Genomic DNA, 18,655 nt, shown 5'->3' with positions numbered 1-18,655 from the left:
GACCATATCTCTTACAGTCCTATGACTCTTCTTAATTATCTCATTGAGCTGAGATGTACTAAGAAAGGTCCCCTATGCTATTTTATGAGATAATCAAGAAATTTTTTTCTTTGGTATTGCATCTTCGATTCGATCGAAGTACCTTTAAAAATTTTTTGATTTACTTCTCTACTTTACATCTAAATTATTTGAACCTTTCAAAAGATTTCAAAGTTATATCTCATATACTTACCTATACCATGACTGATCATCGGTAAAGGTAATGAAATAGAGACAACTCCCTTTGTTAGCACATCAAATGGACTACACATATCAAATGTGTACTAAGATAAGTATTTTAATGGTCCTTTTCCTCTTGTTCCACAAGAGTAGCTTGGTCATATTTTCTCAAAGAGATGATGCACAAACTAGATATGACTCAACAGTTAATGAGCCCAAAAGTCTATATTTCTCTAGTTTCTTAATCATTTTTTTCTTATATGACCTAGCCTAAGGTTCCACATATACTTAAGTTTTATCTCAACTTTGGATCTTTCAAACCAATAGCATTCACTGCTTGCTCAATTAAGTTCACAAATGCATCACCATGCAAATGATAGAGACTGTCTCTAAGAACTAAATTCAAATGTTAATTACAAAAGATAGATATCCATGGCCATAGTAGCAACTCATCCTATTGCCAATTTTAAGGGTTACTTCCTCAGCCCTCTATCTTTCCATAGACTCTATACTAAAATGCATAAACAATACTAGAGTCAACTGGGAGAAGAAAAAATTGTAAGGATAGTATTGAGTAATTTCAATATGCCTACACAAGTGTGTCCTTGTTTCTTTAGGCTCTCCAAGTATGTACCTCTAAACTTTTTAAGATTTCTTTGTTAGTAATATTTTGACCAATTCAGATAAGATGCCAAGATGGTCATTCATATGGTAGTTTATCATAAACTATCTGTATAAACTAAAAGGGATTGTAGGATTAAATTCACAAGCAATTTCTTATGTATGATCATATCGAGCCTTTTAAGCTCCTTAATATCCTTGATCATTATCAAATAATAATCATAGACTGACTGCCCATCGTGCATCTCATGCGCTGTGTGACTCTGATCACCTCACAACACTTGTAGATAAATCAATATGTCGTTGACAGTGTACATGTGCCCATGCATACATTGGAGTTCATCTAACATGGACTTCAACATATAGCACCTATCCTTATTGTCATTATCCATCCACACATCAAGTATAGCTCGTTGACTTTGGGTCGGATAGGCTGTTAACACTAGAATAACTTGGTAGAGAATATTGCTAAATTTTTTTAAAATTAAAAATAATTCTTAAATTTATGAGCTAGTCTATGTAATTGGTTTTGATTAAACAGTTGATATCTAAGATTTGAGCTAGAGGATTGGAAGCTGATGCAATAAATAGCAGAGAGTAAATATTCAAGTTAGATATTTATACTTATTTTATAATTTATTCAAGAAACTTTTAGATGTAAAAAGACTTTCACTATTTTATTAGATCTCTCACACTCCCTAGATGGAGAAACGAAAACTCTAACGTGATAGTTGGATTTCTAGTGGGTGCTACGGTCCCACTGATACCGTGCACCTCACCTAACAGTTATTGATAACATGAACATCAATGCATGAACAATACTTTGCGTAGATTCTTTTCTAAGCATATTGCAGCGATTTGATCTCTAAGTTATATGGACTCACCTAACAGTTATTATCTACACTCTTTAGTTAAATCAGACCCACCATTCATAAGCAGGTGCAAAGCCCTCATTAGGTCCCTTACCTAATAGTTATTGGGCCCAACCCCATTTTTACCCTAGAGCAATCATTTGCTAATAGAGTGGTTACATATTTCTGATGCAACTAAACCACCGTGATCAGTCGAAAACAATCAACGTCAGTAGCACGCTCGCACATCTACAATTGTGGAAGATCATTGGATTTTAATATTTATAGAGAGATTTGGATTTAGATCTCATCTAATTAGTCATCATATGACTGATCTAATTGGCATGAGCTAAATCAAACCATCAAGCAACCATATTTGAGGATCAATCTTTCAAATTGACCAGGTAAGTGGAGATCGATGGAGGTCCCTCCATTGCTTTTTTTAGACACCAATAAATTGATCAGATCAACAAACAGAATCAATTAAATAACCATCTTTCAATTACTTGCCTTAGACACCAATAGATTAATTGGTCCGAATAGATTAGTTTAGCTGAATCAGATTCGAGCCATAGAGCTGAATTAGGTCCTTAGGTTAATTGATTCTACATATGGATGTCAATCGATTTGATCAACAATAATTGTATGATCTTAAGCTCTATTATCCAACCCTAATCAATACTTGACTCGATTTGATCAACTGCTAAATTGATTTAGATCCATTATAATCAAATCAGAAATCTTAGATGTAATCCCATTACATGATCCAATTTAATCTATCCATAACCAATCCCTCATGCACAAACACTAATTTTATATCTTAAATATAAATTTTTAGATCTAAATTATTTATATAAAAATTATATTTTGATCTTAAAATAATTTTTAGATCATATATACAAACATATATCATATATATGAATAAAGTTCAAGTTATAGAAACTAATTTCAGCTCTAAATATGCTTTCATATATCATATATACGAATCAAAATAGATCTCAAAACTCTTTTCAGATCTAAATAATAAAATATATATCACATATATGATGAAAAATTAGATCTAAAATTTTATTTTTAAAAAAAATTAATATCATTCTAAGACAACCATACAGCATAACAAGTTATGCCAGGGCAACCTTATGTCAAAAGAACATCAAAAACTTTTAGATCTAAAATTTTTCTCTACAGATTTTAGATCTAATTCTTAATCTCATGCATATGACGTGGCTCTGATATCACTGTTAGAATTTTATGATTTCATGCATGTAAAAATTTTGAAATGAGTATGCAGCAAAAATTTTAAAAAATTTAAATTAAATCTAATTTAATCTAAGCATGCATACGATCAAATCTTAAAATCATAAATAGGATCTACATATGTGAGATAGGATTTAGATATAAAAATTAAATAAAAATAAATAAATAGAGAAGATCCAACCTTCATACCTTGGTGTGGGTTAATCTACACCGTAAACTGATGATCATGGAGGTCTTCCGAAGGCCCCTTGAAACCGCACAAGCATCCAACCTCTATGGATGTCCATATGAGATTTTGAACTGATCAGAAGCTTCACAACCTCACTGGAGTACTAGCTTCCTTGCAGATATCGTATCTTAACAATTAAAAATTTTTTTTTCTCTCAAGACACTCTGAGAGAAGAAGAAGAAAATAGAAGGATGATGATCTCTACGCTAAAGATTATGAGAAGAACCCTTTCTTCTCTTTTCTTCTTAAAACTCATGCACCAAATCTCTACGATAGAGATATAAAAATTTTTATCCAACTTTTAGATAAAGAGTAGAAGAAAAACCATATCCAAACTAGGATAAAAGAGAGAGAGAAGAGTCCCTAATAACCAACCTTTGGTTGTTGGTAAGAAAAAAGAGATATCATCTAACTTACCTCACGCCCATGACCTTCATCCCATGCCTTTCTCCCTTTTATTTTTCCATGCACGTCTCCCCTTTCTTTTGGCATCAAACCTGATCACATCTAGTTGGTTGCACACCCCATAGGATGCTTCATTTAAATAGGAAGTAAAGATAAGGAGATAAGAGTCCAATGATGCTAGGACTCTTGCATATGATGCCGCCCACATCCAATTCTTTTGTGCCAAGATATCTCATGGGAGAAAAGAGTTTTAAGTGATTTCTTACATGCACAAGAGGAGAAGAGGGTGTGGAATATATGGCCTCAAAATCTGGTTGGGCGTGGGGCTGGTTTATGCGCATGGAAACGGAGAGTTTTAACTTCATGAGACTCCTCTTTAGGTGGCTAATTTAAATCAATTTAAACTCTAACTAATTTTAATTATATTAAAAATTGATTAGATCCAAATAGATTGAAATCTAAATCTGATTAGGAGCTCAAACTATTTAGATTAGATGTCACCTAATTAGAGGAGAAGTCCTAGTCTTTTTAGACTCTCTCTTGGTGCTTGAGTCGAACTCAATTTAATTCAAATCTAATTAAAATTTGGTGCACCCATGAAAATTTTTTTTTTTAATCCAAATAGAAACTCAAACACTCTTTATTAGGTCCTAATCCAATTAGAAATTACGTCAAACTCAAATCCTAATCAAACAAAAAATTATCCTCCCATGCAATTTGATTATCTCATAACCCAATTAGGTTTGATCAAATCAAACCCATATTAAGTTAAATTGAATTTAATTTAACTAGACTTGATGCAAGCCCTATAGCTCAATTAAATTGAACCAATTAGCAATCCTATTACTAATTAATCCTTCTATAACTTACTAACTCTTTAGCAAGTTACTTAATTATAATTTTTATATTAGATTAATCATCAATCAAATTGATAATTAAATTTTATCATAATTTATAATCATAATTCAACCATTTGATCAGTCAAAAGTCTCTTTGTGTGTGATCTCATAGATTCTATTCTGTCTGATAGTGAGATATATTGTGATCTCTATCATAATATCATCAAAACTCTTTTCAATAAGTTGGAACCATTCCAACTCTGCCCATCAAAGATAATCGATCATCAAGATGATGCTTGTGGGTCTCACAATCCACTAGTGATGCCTAGCAGTATGTAGTGATAATCCAGCAGAATAAAAAGTGATGAATCTCTAGATATAGTTAACGCATGATACAGTCTCTCTATCATAAGTCCCGACTAGATGGCAAGTCATGAATGAATCATCAAACCTCATCATCGATCATATGATAGATTCAATCAGCTCAAGTCTATGTATGATTCTCATGAAAACTCTTTTTCATTAATCACACTGCTATGGCTATAGACTTAAGGACTCAACTTCTTAAATTCCATAGGACTACGCCCTTCTGCAAGGATCGATAGATTCCATTTAGGTGCATACCTTACTCCTCCAGTAGATCAACTGACACCAATATCTACTATAAGAACTCATTGAGTCAATATTTATGTGTAGTCAAACTCTAGCAGCCTCACTACGAGTAGCTGTAGCACTGCAGGTCAAAAAACCAGTCATACTACTGCAGCATCGAGAAAGTCACTAACGAGTGAGTAGATATCCATGTGACTTCTCATGTTGGTCATGCTCAGTGCTAGTTGTTCTCTAACAACCATCTACATTCTTACTCTAGTATCACTACACCGCAGATTCGAGACTCATCTATCAGAAGAAAGCGATCCATGCACTAATCTATCTGGATCGATCACCATCGTCATGATGATCCTATGATCATGAGCAATTTACAAATTAACCATCAATGACACATATTTCAAAATTCTCAACTCTTTGAGAATATGTGTCATCATCTTGTTAATATTGAGAATTGTGTCCTAAAATCAATCATTTAACGATTGAGTTCATCCTTGTATATGAATTATTGTTTAATGAATAATAGTTATTCTGATATTTTTCATCATAAAGTGACATCTTTCTTGAACTCTTGTGTTGTGATGAAGTCCTTAGAACTATGCTAATGTATGATAAAGAGAGAATTTATCGTATAGTTCTGAAACATATTCGCGATCAAATGATACGTCATTACAAGATGATGATGTTTATTGAGTGAAGGTTGTTGTATGCCATATGGGTTGATTGTCCTCTTAATCAAGAAGTGTGATGACACTGGTATGACATACAGGTTAGATATAGGGGTACATCGTCACTGAATAAGTGACTCACCCACTGAGCATTTTGTTGTCAAGAGCTGCTCATGAAATACACGGGTATAAGTATCCTTCAGACCTGAGATCACCATAGTGACTTGCAAGCAACTCACTGTGCTTTAGTACCAGACTATCTAAATTTTTAATACAGTGATGAAAGACTACTAGGTACAGTCAAGTACTTACGAAGTCTATGTGTGGATCAAGATAGAATTGACCCCTCCAGATTATTGAAGTTGATGTATCGCTATATTTTAATTTAACAAAGTCTTGGCCAGGGTAATCCATGAGATGGATATGAAAGGTTGAAATATAATGTGGATGAAGCAATCTCGATTGACAGTTAATCTGAGACCATCCAAGAGCATTCAGGATCAAAAAGATGAATTATACGGTAACCATGTATATGGGTACCAAAATATTTTTTTACGATAATTCGACCTATCTGAATATCAGAAACCATTGCTAGATTGTTGAGAATAGTGTCCCAAAGCCAATCATCAGCCTGTTGACAGTTGTGCTCCTTTTGTATATGTACATGAATTATGAATTAATAAAAATTATTTTGGTATTTTTTTTCATCACAAAATATTTCATCTTCTAATGAACTCCTATGTTGTGATGAAGTCTTTAGGACTATTTAGACTCGATAAAGGAGAATTTATCATTTAGTCCTTAAATCTGTTCGTGACCAAATGATACGTTGCTACCAAGGACGACAACGTTTATCAAGCATAGGTCATTGTGTGCCATATAGGATGGTTGTCCTCTTAACCAAAGAGTGTGTAGACACTGGTATGGCATACAGGTGAGATGTAAGGGTACATCTGCACTGAATGTGACCGACTTCGGAGCTATTTCTACTGTCAAGATTTACTCCGATGGAATATGGGTATAAATGTCCTTCCGACCTGAGATCGCCACAGTGACTTACAAGCAAATCACTGCAATTAGGCACTGGACTACCTAAATTTCTAATTCAGTGACGGAAGGCTGCTGGGTGTAGTCAAGTACTTGACTTATCGGTGCGTGTGTCAAGATGGGATTGACCACTCCAATTTAGGAGCTGTGTACAGTCGTGTTTCAATTTAGGAAAACCTTGGCCAAGGTAGTCCTAGTGAGGAGTCACAGGACTGTTTGAGTTGAGCACGATTCGGATGATTTGATCAGGGTTGATAGTTTAACCCTCAGTCATCCTAAACACAGGGGTCAAAAGGATGAATTATACAGTAAACATATTCACATAGATTCTGAGTATTGTGATTGTGACTATTCGACCTATCCGGACATCGGGTACCATTGCTAGAAGGTCACTTCGATTAGTACAGGAATTGGTTCCTGTGCTACCGGCTTAGGTTCGAACCTGTGGGGTCACACATATTAGAGGTTTCAATTTGATCTGATAGCTGGTGAAGAGTCCTTCATGTCTGGGATTCTGTGATTGAGAATCAAAATTCTCTGATCATGAATTCCATATATTTTGGGTACCGAGGTCAAGAGTCCCACTGGTTTAGGACTCTTCGATCAGGGTTACATATCGATGAATTTTGATGCCCGATTACCCATCGGATTTGGACTCAATATTTATGAGAGGTTTAATTAGTGATTTGATCGCTAATTAACTCAATTTGATTGAGTAATTATTTTTGGATCAAGTCCAATTGAATTGGATTCAGTTGGGTTTGACCCGATTAGGTTAAGAGTTGACCTAATCGTCGAGATGGTTTGGTCCCTGATATGATCAGGGGTTGGGCTTAATCAATTCCTAATTTGATTAGGATTTTATTGAGCCTAATTAAACTTAATTAAGTTGGGTTTAAATTAGTCTAATTAGGCCTAACTTATTTGGTTCAATTAGGTTGGTTTAAATAATGAAACCACCTTGACCCATTCTCCCTGTGCCACCTCACTTCCACTGCGTCCATTTGAATTCACGAGAAGGAAGTTCTCATGAATTTTTCCTCATGCAAAGTCCTCCTCACACCCTACTTTAACGCACCAAATGAGTGGATAAGGATGATTGGTTGGCCATTCAAATTCAAAACAAAGTTTGAATTTGAATGAGCAACCAATCTTAGCGCCTTGACCTTATCCTCTTTTAACACCCCATTTATTACATGAGAAAATATTTCTCATGAAATCACTCATGCACAAATTAAGCCACACCCTCCTCTTCTCATGCCTTTAGTGGATAGGGATAAATTGGTTTTCATTTGAATTCAAAATTTGATTTGAATTCAAATGTGCAATTACTCATCTTTATCCTCTCACGTGGATAAGACGTTTGTTGTTGTTTTAAAAGGAGGAGAAGAGTTGGGTGTGGGTAATTGAAAAATTTTGGAGAGAAAATTTGGGTGTGAGGAATCCTTGTGTGTGAGGTAAAGGTCCATATCCTTTCGAGAGAAAAAGAAAGAAAAAAAAAAATTGCACAGGGTTTCAGTGAGTTCCCCAGGGTTTCAGCCTGGGGTTAGGGAAGTGAGAAGGTGAGCTACGAGTAACGTGAGCCCACCAAATTTTAAGGAGATCTTTATCATCCTCTCAAGCACGTCTACTGATGATTTAGAGTATCCAAAAAATCGATAGACATCGATCGAAGGAGTTCGATCAGCATTGGCCGTCGAAAGGGCTCTACAACGAGCTAGCACTCGTGAAGAGTCGATCAGATCGAAAACTTCATGTGGACGATCCGTAGAGGCCAGACACACTGTGTGGCTGCATCATGATGATCAGACTCTTCCAACGGTGATCAGATTACGGCGATCTACTACCCGCACAAAAGTATTGTGTTCTGAACACATTACAGTAAAGTATTTATTGTTCAAATTTGAATTTTAAATTTAAATACATGCATGCTATATATCATATTTAGATCCTAATGTAGGATAAATTTATGTTAATTAATTAGATTAATTAATATTTTTTTACTATAAAATCATAATTTTAAAAAAGTTTTAAAATTACCATTTTACCCCTGCACTGAATTTCGCTTCAAATGGTATCAGAGCAAGGTTCTAAGATATGATATATATATTTGCATGCATAGATTAAGTTGTAATCTAAAAGTTTAAATTTAAAATTTGAAATTCAAAATTTGAATTTTGAATTTTGAAAGTTGTTTGAAATTCAAAATTCAAAATTTGAAATTCAAAATTTGAAATTTGAATTTTGAAATTGGAAATTCAAAATTCAAAATTTTGAAATTCAAAATTTTGAAATTTAAAATTTAAAATTTATTTGAAATTTAAAATTCAAAATTTAAAATTTAAATTTTGAAATTTAAATTTTAAAATTGATATATTTAGATATACTTGATCCAAGTAGCAAGTAATCGAATTGGGTTGGTTGCCATGGCCGTCCGATCATAGGAGAAAAGTAGGGTTTAAAGGCCCTTTTCTCCCATTCGATAGGGTCTCCTATGGTGGTTGGGGTGCCGCTGTAATTATATCCCATGCAGATGAAGCAGCGAAAGGAATTAATTGTATAGGTTCAATTATGAAATTTATCATGAATGTGTTAGATTAGATCTAAAGGAATATTCATGATTTATTTTGATTGAGTTATTTTCTGTTATGTAATTAGCAATAGGATTACTATTTATGAAATGTGCTGATCTATTTGTGAGATGAGTCAACATATTTGGTGAACAGAAAATAAAACCTTTCAAATTTGAAAATTATTTTCGAAATACCAAACCCTGACCCATCAGCCCAAATACTTAATTAAAAAAAAAAAATAAAGTGTTGTCTAGTAGGTCTAGAATTGTGAATTAAGACCTAAGATAATTGCATAAACTTGTGGGTCAATGGGTTAGATGGGTTAGACCTAAGGTTAGCTTAAAAAAATGGACTAAATTAGAGTAATTGGTCAAATCTAATCAAAAGTTGAATTAGATTAGGTCAAGGATACTCTAGACTCAACTCCAATAGTTGTAGTTAAATGGGTCCATATCTTTAACTAGAACAAGATGGACTTAACTCATGGCTACGTGGTGGAACCCTATTTACTAAGTAGATCAAATTAAAACTAATGAACTGGTTGGTGTCTAAGGTAAGTTTGGCAGTTTGACCAGTGGTTTTTAAGCGGGAGCTACTCGCAGTGATTCGATCTCTGACGAGTTAATGGCTTATCCCCACCACTGATCTCACTTACCTGGCCAACCTGGTGAATTAGGTTTTGATTAGATCACTTGGTGATTAGGGCTCACCCATGTCATTAGGTAAATCAGTGTGACTGATTTAGGTGCTCCTAATGCCAGCTTTAATTAAATCCTTTTTAATCTGACTTGGTGAAGTCAGTGGGAGGATTGAAATTAGCTGGATATGATATTTTCTTCTCATCTATCCTTTAATAAAATCCTCAAAATTATTAGATCCCTAAAATGATTAAGTTATAATGATAACTAAGTCATAGCCTCCCATTAAGTGAGTGATAATCAGTCCATTAGTTTAATAATCATTGGAGGCCCAAAGGCCTGGTGCTTATTGACTAATGAAATTATCATTTATAATATGATAATTGGGTTTGAGTCTTTCTGATGGTGGTCAGGTTGGCCGGCCAAAGTCGGGCCTGATTATTTATTGGTCCGATTCATCAAATCAAGTCATGTTAATGGTTGGACCTAACCAGATCTTTTCAGTGGAGGCCAAAGCCTATTGATTAGGTTCTGGGGCAAAATCAATTACTAGAAGTTATTTAGAGAAACAACTGGTTATGAACCTACCCATAGATGCACATGGGTTGACCAACCAAAGTTGGGCTCGTGTGTAGTCTGTGTGGATTCTAGTACCCACTAAGGAATTAAAGTAATTCCTCGAATTGGAGGTTGAGGCTACCAGTTCGTAAAAATACTGGGAGAAACTTTAGACTAAAGTTCAAGTCTTTAGTATTAATAATTTATGTACTAATATAGGTCTGGTTTTCCTATATGCAGCTATGGCCACTACCCTTTCGCTCTGATCATTATTAGATAATGACAAGCTCATGGGATCTAATTTCAATAGCTGGTATCAAAAATTAAAAATCATCCTTGAGCATGAGCAAATCCTTTATGTAGTAACGGATCCAGCACCTGAGGAGCCAGCCCCGAACGCTAGAGGGGTGGTCCGAGATACTTACCAGAATTGGCTCAACGACCGCACCACCGTTCGGTGCATTATGCTGGTGACAATGAATGATGAGTTCAGTCACAGGTTCGAGAACGCCCAACCACAGGAGATGCTTCAAATATTGAACGACTCCTTTGGCACGCCTGACGATGTTGAAAGGCACAAAACTAGTTGTGCCATTTTCAATGCTCGGATGAGGGATGGAGCCTCAGTCACTGATCATGTACTGTACATGATCGAAATGATTGAGCACCTAAGTAAACTGGGCTTTCCCCTGCACGAACAGCTCGGTAAGGATGCGATCCTTAATTCTCTGCCCAAGTCCTACCTTCCCTTCCTTACTCATTTTCGAATGACAAAGCCTGCAGTGAACTACCACGGCTTGTTGGGGTTGCTGCAGAACTTTGAGAAGGACCACCAGCTCCATAAGGAGTCGGTAAATATTGTGGGAGGGTCATCTTCTGGTCGTCGACCCTTTAAGAAAGGGAAGAAGAACAAGAAGAAGAAGAATATGAAGGTGCAGCCACATGCTGGGATGTCTGCACAGGGTCAGACCAAGAAGCACAAGTCCGACCAGAGCCAGGCGGAGTGCTTCTTTTGCAAGAAGCAGGGGCACTGGAAGAGGAACTGTCCTTTATACATTGCCTCACTGGATCCGAACAGGCCGAAGAAGAAGCAAGGTACTTATATGATAACACCTTGCAACTTTTTCATTTGTGATACTACTGCCTGGGTATTGGATACCGAAAGCCCTTATCATATTTGCAATTCGATGCAGGGTCTGCAGGTTAGTAGGAGATTTGATGAAGGCGAGAGATTCCTAAATGTTGAAGATGGAAGCAAAGTTCCAGTTCTAGCATTAGAAATCATGAACCTTGTAATCAATTCTCGAAATATAATTCTGAGTGAATGTCATTATTGTCCAAGCTTTTTATTAAATATTATTTCTGTAGGCCTTTTGGCCATGAACGGTTATCAATTTTTAATAAAAAAAAATATTTGTAATATCATTTTGAATGGTGTTACAATATTTGTTGGATAACATAATAATGGAATTTACTTTCTATCACAACCTGTTAATATGGTTCAAACCTCCGGTAAATGCCTCAGAATAGATAATGTGTCAGAAGTCTACCTTTGGCACTGTAGGCTAGGTCATATCAATAAGAATAGGATAAACAGGTTGGCTCAAGAAGGAATTTTTGAAGTTAGTGATTGTGAATCAGTTCCAACCTGTGAGTCCTATCTTCTTAGTAAAATGACCAAGTCACCTTTTACTGAAAAAGGTGAGCGAGCCAGTGAACTCTTGGCTCTGGTACATTCTGATGTATGTGGACCCATGAGCTCAAGTACAAGAGGTAGATATTTCTACTTCATAACCTTCACAGACGACCTATCGAGGTATGGATATGTCTATTTAATTAAGCATAAGTCAGAGTCGTTTGAAATGTTCAAACTATTCTGAAATGAGGTAGAAAAACAAACTAAAAAGTGTATTAAAACTCTTCGATCTGATCGAGGAGGTGAATACCTTTCCAATGATTTTCTGACATATCTTGGGGAGAATGAGATTCTCTCTCAGTGGATACCTCCTGGAACACCACAGTATAATGGTGTGTCTGAAAGGAGGAATCGGACCTTGTTGGACATGGTTCGATCTATGATGGAGTTTACTGGTCTGTTGATCTTTCTTTGGGGATATGCACTCGAATCGGCTTGTTACCTTCTAAATAGGGTTCCGAGTAAGTCTGTAACCAAAATGCCATATAAGATATGGATAGGACGTAAGCCAGTACTCTCGCACCTTAGGGTTTGGGGTTGTCCGGCTTATGTTAAACGTTTAATTACGGACAAGCTTGGATCTAGGTCTGACAAGTGTAATTTTATAGGGTACCCAAAAGAGACCAAAGGGTATTACTTCTACCTAGCTGATGAGCAAAAAGTGTTTGTCAGCCTTAAAGCAATCTTTTTGAAAAGAAAGTTTCTTGGTGAAGGGATTGTTGCCTCTAAGGTCGAACTTGACGAAATTCGGTAGGTGGAAAATCCGACGCAAGTTGTTGAACCTGAATCGGATTTGATTAGATTAGATCCGGAGCCCTTTGTTCAAGCATCCTTAAGGCGATCTGGTAGAGTACCACGTCAACCGGACAGATACTATAGTTTCTTGGTCTGGGATGATGATTCTATCGAACTTGATGAAAACGATGAGGATCCGATCACCTACATGGATGCAATGCAAAGCCCCGACTCTGAGAAATGGCTAGAGGCCATGAAATCCAAAATGGAGTCCATGAAGATCAACGATGTGTGGACATTGGTTGACCCACCTGAAGGAGTAAAACCCATAAGGTGTAAGTGGGTCTTCAAGAGGAAGAGAGGCGCAGACGGAAAGGTGGAAACCTATAAAGCCCATTTGGTTGCCAAGGGATATCGTCAACGTTATGATATAGACTATGACGAGATATTTTCTCCTGTGGTAATGATCAAATCCATTCAGATTATGCTTACGATAGCTGCCCATCTGGACTATGAAATCTGGCAGATGGATGTGAAGACAGCTTTCCTAAATGGAGAGCTGGACGAAGAGGCGTATATGATACAACCTAAAGGATTCACATCCATAGATGAGTCTAAGGTGTGCAGGCTACAGAGGTCCATTTATGGACTTAAGCAGGCATTCCGGAGTTGGAACATACATTTTGATAGGACAATCAAGACGTATGGCTTCATTAAGAACGGAGAAGAACCCTGCATTTATAAGTGGGCTAATGGTCCAGTAGTAGTATTTCTTGTATTGTATGTGGATGACATTCTCTTAATCGAAAATGATGTCCCTGCATTACAGGGAATAAAGATTTGGCTATCGTCATAATTCTCCATGAAGAATCTGGGAGAAGCTTCCTACATCCTAGGGAGGAGGATCTATAGGGATAGATCTAAAAGGCTGCTTGGCTTATCCCAGTCCACGTACATTGATACTATGCTGAAAAGGTTCAGCTTGGAGAATTCCAAGAAAGGCTATCTACCGATAGGCCATGGAATTTCTCTCTCGAAGAGGGATTGTCCGACAACACCTCAAGAGAGAGAATGTATGGGTAAAATTTTATATGCTTCGACAGTGGGATCTATCATGTACGCCATGATATATACACGATCAGATGTGGCATACTCACTAGGGGTAGTGAGTAGATACCAATCTGATCTAGGAGAGAATCACTGGAAGGTTGTTAAAACCATCCTGAAGTATTTAAGAAATACTAAGGACCAGTGGCTTGTTTATGGTGAATCAGACTTGAGACTTATAGGGTTTACAGACTCTAGTTTCCAGTCTGATCATGATGACAGCAAAAGTGTGTCGGAATTTATTTTTACCCTTTATGGTTGGGCTATCTACTGGAAGAGTTCCAAGCAGCACACAGTGGCTGATTCAGTTTGTGAGGCGGAGTATGTCAATGCATCAGATGCTGCCAAAGAAGCGGTGTGGCTAAGGAAGTTCATCATCGAGCTCAGAGTAGCACCCTCCCTTGTTGGTCCAGTTCTGCACTACTGTGACAGCTCTGGAGCCATTGCTCAGGCGAAGGAACCGAAGGCACACCAGCGGACAAAGCATATTCTGCACCGCTACCATCTCATCCGAAAAATTATAGATCGAGGTGACGTCGACCTTCAGAAGATCGACGGCAAGGAGAACCTGGCCGACCCATTCACTAAAGCCATTGTGGTGAAGGAGTTTGACAACTACAAGTCGAAGATAGGTATTAGATATTGCACCGATTGGCTTTAGACCAAGTGGGAGATTGTTGGGAATAGTGTCCCAAAGCCAATTGTCAGCCTGTTGATGGTTGTGCTCCTTTTGTATATATACATGAAATATGAATTAATAAAAATTATTTTGGTATTTTTTTTCATCACAAAATATTTTATCTTCTAATGAACTCCTATGTTGTGGTGAAGTCCTTAGGACTATTTAAACTCGACAAAGGAGGATTTGTCGTTTAGTCCTTAAATCTGTTCGTGACCAAATGATACGTTGCTACCAAGGACGACAACATTTATCAAGCATAGGTCGTTGTGTGCCATATAAGATGGTTGTCTTCTTAACCAAAGAGTGTGTAGACACTGGTATGGCATACAGGTGAGATATAAGGGTACATCTGCACTGAACATGATCGACTCCAGAGCTATTTCTACTGTCAAGATTTGCTCCGATGGAATATGGGTATAAATATCCTTCCAACCTGAGACCGCCACGGTGACTTGCAAGCAACTCACTGCACTTAGGCACTGGACTACCTGAATTTCTAATTCAGTGACGAAAGGCTACTGGGTGTAGTCAAGTACTTGACTTGTCGGTACGTGTGTCAAGATGAGATTGACCACTCCAATTTAGGAGCTGTGTACAGTCGTATTTCAATTTAGCAAAACCTTGGCCAAGGTAGTCCTAGTGAGGAGTCACAGGACTGTTTGAGTTGAGCATGATTTGGATGATCTGATCAGGGTTGACAGTTTAACACTCAGTCATCCTAAACACAGGGGTCAAAAGGATGAATTATACAGTAACCATATTCACGTAGGTTCTGAGTGTTGCGATTGCGACTATTCGATCTATCCGAACATCGGGTACCATTGCTAGATGGTCACTTCGATTAGTACAGGAATTGGTTCCTGTGCTACCGGCTTAGGTTCGAACCTGCGGGGTCACACACATTAGAGGTTTCTATCTGATCTGATAGCTGGTGAAGAGTTCATCATGTCTGAGATTCTGTGATCAAGAATCAGGATTCTCTGATCATGAATTCCACACATTTTGGGTATCGGGGTCAAGAGTCCCACTGGTTTAGGACTCTTCGATCAGGGTTACATATCGATGAATTCTGATGCTCAATTACCCATCGGATTTGGACTCAATATTTATGAAAAATTTAATTAGTGATTTGATCACTAATTAACTCAATTTGATTGAGTAATTATTTTTAGATCAAGTCCAATTGAATTGGATTCAGTTGGGTTTGACTCGTTAGGTTAAGAGTTGACCTAATCGTCGAGATGGTTTGGTCCCTGATATGATCAGGGGTTGGGCTTAATCAATTCCTGATTTGATTAGGATTTTATTGAACCTAATTAAACCTAATTAAGTTAGGTTTAAATTAGTCTAATTGGGCCTAACTTATTTGGTTCAATTAGGTTGGTTTAAATAATGAAACCACCTTGACCCATTCTCCCTGCGCCATCTCACTTCCACTGCACCCATTTGAATTCACGAGAAGGAAGTTCCACTGCACCCATTTTCTCATGAATTTTTTCTCACGCAAAGCCCTCCTCACGCCCTACTTTAATGCACCAAATGAGTGGATAAGGATGATTGGTTGGCCATTCAAATTCAAAAGAAAATTTGAATTTGAATGAGCAACCAATCTTAGCGCCTTGACCTTATCCTATTTTAATACCCCATTTATTACACGAGAAAATGTTTCTCATGAAATCACTCATGCACAAATTAAGCCACACCCTCCTCTTCTCATGCCCTTAGTGGATAGGGATAAATTGGTTTTCATTTGAATTCAAAATTTGATTTGAATTCAAATGTGCAATTACTCATCTTGATCCTCTCACGTGGATAAGATATTTGTTGTTGTTTTAAAAGGAGGAGAAGAGTTGGGCATGGGTAATTGAAAAATTTTGGAGAGAAAATCTGGGTGTGAGAAATCTTTGTGCGTGAGGTGAAGGTCCATATCCTTCCGAAAGAAAAAGAAAGGAAAAAAAAAAGGTGCGCAGGGTTTCAGTGAGTTCCCCAAGGTTTCAGCCTGGGGTTAGGGAAGTGAGAAGGTGAGCTACGAGTGTCGTGAGCCCACCAAATTTTAAGGAGATCTTCATCATCCTCTCAAGCACATCTGTTGATGATCCAGAGTATTTGAAGAATCGACAGACATCGATTAAAGGAGTTCGATCAGCATCGACCATCGAAAGGGCTCTACAACGAGCTAGCACTCGTGAGGAGTCGATCAGACCGAAAACTTCATGTAAATGATTCACATAGGCCAGACATGCTGTGTGACTGCATCGCGATGATCAAACTTTTCCAACGGTGATCAGATTGCGGCGATCTACTACCCACACAAAGGTATTATGTTCTGAACACATTACAGTAAAGTATTTATTGTTCAAATTTGAATTTCAAATTTAAATGCATGCATGCTATATATCATATTTAGATTCTAGTGTAGGATAAATTTATATTAATTAATTAGATTAGTTAATATTTTTTACTGTAAAATCATAATTTTAAAAAAATTTTAAAATTACCATTTTACCCCTGTACTGAATTTTGCTTCATAGATGGTATCTCGATTAGTGCAAGAATTGATTCCTGTGCTACTGACTTAATGTTTGAACCTATAGAGTCACGCACATAAGTCAGATAAAGTAGGAAAAAATTGACTTATGTTTATATGTCCAATTTAGAAGTACTTAACTTGATTGAACATATAAGCTAACTTGATTGAAAATCAAGTTAAGGGTCAAACAGGATTGAAAAGTTGACTATATCTAGCTAGTACTACACATGAGGTTCAGATTCGATACCGAAGATGAATAATTTTTGATCTATGATCCATGAAAAATATGAAAGATTGAATTTAATTACTGATTAATTTCAGATTAGATCTAAATTAATTGAACTTAAATGGATCCAAAATTTAAATTAGACTTGGTACAAAAGTCTTAATGAGTTTGAGATTGACAGCCTTTCAAAATTATTTCGAACAGCTTCGAATCATATTCAAATTGGATCTATTTTGGATGAGATATGAGTATTCTCACTTGCACTAGAATTTCTCTCTCATGAAGGATGATCAAAACCTAGTTTGGTGCTTATTTGGGGTGTCCCAACTAGGTGTGGGAGTGGATGCAAAGTGAATGTCATAAGTGATGGCAATTCTATCACATGTAGGAATCCTTCTTTCATAAGTATTGGACCAATTCGAATCAAATTTGAGTTAGAAGTCCTACTCTTATTAGGTCATGAGAATCATCTATAAATAGAGAGGGTCTCTATCTATGGATGCATAGCAAATAGCAAACAAATCAGATTGAGAGAAGAGAGAATGAGAGAGAGGCATGAGAAGAGAGGGAGGTCCCTTCTTCTCTTTGGCCTCTACCCTTGTTGCCGGCCCTCTTCCTTTGGGTGTGAGCTCTCTTTGGGCATCCCACCTGTTGGTGTGAGGAGTTACACTAGCATATCTCCTTTTTCATTTGGTTGGCTTGCGAAGATAACTAGATTAGAGTTCATCCCACTTTTCTGCGGCATCTGGTGTGCATATGAAGTAGAGGGTCGCACATCCAGACCTCTATGAAGGTTTATATCAGATAAATTTAGATTTAACTTCTAGTTTTAATGCAAATCAGGTAAGGATTTGATCCTCAATCAAGTAAAATAGTAGAAAAATTTTTTAGATGCAACTTGGGCATTCTGGAGGAAAACTATTCCCTTTCCTTCAATTGGCATCAGAACAGGCTTGAAATATATATATGTATAATAAATTTTTTTTAGAATAATTATAATAGATATAATTAAAATTTTTTATGAGATATTAAATTTGATTTAAATATATTTATATAAAATTTTTGATCTGATTTTGATCGGATTAGAGGTGCCTAATCAATGATTGATTGAGGTTGTTATAAGTCTGTTATAACAAAAATTTGCTGTTGCTGAATTTTTGATAGA

This window comes from Elaeis guineensis, chromosome 6 (assembly GCF_000442705.2).
Source record: "Elaeis guineensis isolate ETL-2024a chromosome 6, EG11, whole genome shotgun sequence".
Taxonomy (NCBI): domain Eukaryota; kingdom Viridiplantae; phylum Streptophyta; class Magnoliopsida; order Arecales; family Arecaceae; genus Elaeis; species Elaeis guineensis.
The sequence above is the reverse complement of the archived record's forward strand: the minus strand, read 5'-3'. Positions refer to the sequence as shown.